This window comes from Silene latifolia, chromosome 8 (genome assembly GCF_048544455.1).
Source record: "Silene latifolia isolate original U9 population chromosome 8, ASM4854445v1, whole genome shotgun sequence".
Lineage (NCBI taxonomy): Eukaryota > Viridiplantae > Streptophyta > Magnoliopsida > Caryophyllales > Caryophyllaceae > Silene > Silene latifolia.
In genome coordinates this window covers 63797715-63800938 of record NC_133533.1, presented here as the reverse complement: position 1 = coordinate 63800938, position 3224 = coordinate 63797715, and the positions used below count along the sequence as shown (strand labels likewise).

At 37.9% G+C, this 3224-nt stretch overlaps 1 long non-coding RNA gene across 1 annotated transcript; it reads left to right on the top strand.

The window, feature by feature from the left end:
• Positions 1-1551: 1551 nt before the first annotated feature.
• LOC141594385 (uncharacterized) lies at positions 1552-2036 on the top strand. The gene is made up of 3 exons (XR_012522166.1): positions 1552-1644; positions 1804-1887; positions 1987-2036. It is a non-coding gene; the product is annotated as an uncharacterized LOC141594385 (long non-coding RNA).
• Positions 2037-3224: the final 1188 nt, after the last annotated feature.

Genomic DNA, 3224 nt, shown 5'->3' with positions numbered 1-3224 from the left:
GCATCTAGTAATACAACACAACACAATTAGTCACACACACAATCACACCCACACCAATCAATCTCCATCACCGACTGTCCACTGGACCAGCCCTGCCAGTGGGGGACCGCAGCCGTACCCACCAAATCCCCTCTCATTATACTGAGCGATAACCCTGTCCCATTAATGTGCACATCCCCTCCCGTGGCGGGTTCCACGGAGGGCGAAACTAGGGCGTGAAGCCACTCCCGTAAGTGACTCCACTCAGCCGAGAACGCATCTCGAGAACCAGAGACAAACAATCAACAATCACAATACAACATCAACAACCGTCTGAATCAATCAACAATCACTATACAATCACAACGACACAATAACCAACACTCTAGACCATCTACAGAAACTGAGTAGGCGAACCTACCTTTAAGCAACCGCAACCAATCCACGCCAACATACGACATATCCAGCAATCAAGCAAAGCCTATAACCACAACACAATCATCTATTACTATCAAGCAAACCCTAATTGTAAGGACAAGGATACGAATGATGATGACGACATACCTACAAGGAGAAACCCGGCAAAAGACCGCTACCCGACTTAAGCTATGCTCTCCTAAGGCGAAAGAACCTTCAAAAGGCTTCCATGGAGGTTTTATGGTGAAGGGGAGGGAAAGAGGCGACTAGAGGATAAAAGGAATGAGGCGGAAATGATTTGCGGATTTAACAAAACGCGATTAAAAACCCTCGCTGAAAACCCGATACTCGATCGAGTGTCACACCTACTCGATCGAGTACCACCCTACTCGATCGAGTATCTAAGTTACTCGATCGAGTAGCCTCTACTCTATCGAGTACCTCGCCTAACCCACATCCCAAGGTAACTTTGGCACGCACTTCCAAAGACTATTACCGCTCCCAAGGCCAGTCAACGCTGGTCAAAGGGCCCCTAAAAGGGCGGGTATTACATAGTGAGAGAGTGGGTCTTAGCCTTAATCTCCTTTTTTCTTCACCAAATCTCAGCCTTCCATTTTCCTCATCCAAGGGTTATAAGGGGGACTTATGGACTCACACTTAGAAGGTGGACTCATATGATCCTAATACTATATATATATATATATATATATATATATATATATATATATATATATATATATATATATATATATATATATATATAAGAGATCAACTAAGGCCATTATATCATATTAAGTTCATAAGTCTTAATGTGGGCTGTTGGATCAAGCAAACCACTGGCCAAGATTGCGCAGAAAAGGCGCAGTAAAACCCCACTCAACTTATATTTTAGATTTACCCCTCTCCTCTTACCCACTAACCCATGCATGCTACTGTTATGTCCATCAGTCTGTCATCATTTCCCTCCTCATTTTCCACATAATTCAAAATAACTTGCGGTTTTTTTCCTCTATTTCCTATCATTTCGTCTTCCTTTTTCTTTCTTCACATTGCTGATAACTCCATTTTCATCACTAGCAATTAATTCCAACTCAACAGACGCCATTTTCATCACTACCAATTAATTCCAACTCAACAGACACCATTTTCATCACTACCAATTAATTCCAACTCAACAGACGCCATTTTCATCACTACCAATTAATTCCAACTCGCCTGCAAACTCGCCTGTCTCCATTTTTTTATAAGGTATTTTTTCCATTCCTTATTTAGTGATTTGTACTTTGTTTTTTTTTTTTAATTATTGCCTTTGTTAAACTATCATAAAAAGAGTTCATTTGATTTTTCAATTTTCAGTTATGGGTTTGCTGATGTTGATTTGTTCAATTGTTAATTATGGTTGTGCAGATCAAATACGAGTTCATTTGATAATTAACAATGGTTTTTGCCAAGAAAAATGCCAAGAAAACTTCCAAGAAATCTGAATCAAAGGTAAAAAATCTCGTCTTGTTGGTATAACTCTTATAGAATGATGTATAACTTCAATTAAATATATGCATAATTTTAATCCCAATTGTTTATCATCTACAGATGGATGTTGTAGAAAGTATTGACAAGGGACTTGATATCCAGGTTAAAAGTTTTGACTTTTATTTATCTGCAGTCAGTCGTTGTATAACTCTTTCTACGTTTTGAATAACTTTAGTACTCAATATGTATAACTCTGGTTACTAGATGTATAGCTCTTCTGATTCTGTGACCAATTCTTCTTTTATAATGTAAAACTCTAATTGTTATATGTATAACTCTACTTCTATTTAGTTTCTATGCCTAGAGTTATACAATATATGCCTAGAGTTATACAGTTTATACCTGGAGTTATACAATATATACCTAGAGTTATACAGTATATGCCTAGAGTTATACAATATATACTTTGGAGTTATACATTAGATGCCTGGAGTTATACCTAGAGTTATACCCGGAGTTATTCCTGGAGTTATACATTATACTGTATATGCTTACAGTTATACATTTTATGGCTAGAGTTATACATTATATAACTTTAGTTTTCAGAATGTCTAACTTTTGTTATTATATGTATAACTCTACTGTTATTCTGTATAGCTAACTTTCCTGATTTTTGGTGAAGGGTAAGTATATATATATCAAAATTTGTAATGTTTCAAGAATACAAAGAATAAAAGCTAAAAAAAACTAAACAAATTACACAATAGAGTCAAGCCACTGTTGATCAAAAATACTAAGGATCCTTCTATTCCGATGTAGCAACCGTTCTTTAGTCTCCCTCCAAACCTGATTCACTAACACCCTAGGTGCATTCACCTGATTGTATAAGCGTGCACAGTTCCTGACATGCCAAATTCCAGATATTACACCAACATAGCAAGCACCAGCCACAACTCTCTGCAGTCTACTCTTAGTTCTAGCTTTAGAAAACCAAGTGACCATATGTGTAACAGAGAACCTGATATGAATCTTCTGTTGCATCACCTCCATACATCGTCTGGTATACTCACACAAACTGAACAAGTGCTCATGATTTTCAGGGGCTATACCATAGATGAAGCACCTATTAGCCTGAACTATACCCCTTTTCTGTAGCCTGTCAAGGGTGAGCAACTTCCAGTGCTGACTAGCCCAAAAAATAAAAGAAGTTCTTGGGACGTTAATAATATTCCAACACAAGTGTCTCCATGGAACCTTAGGTGCCTCAACTCTTAGCTAATTATAACCATCAGCAACTGTGTATCCTTTGGGATTAGCCTGCCACTGATTACCCAAATACCCTGCCTTAAACACATCTT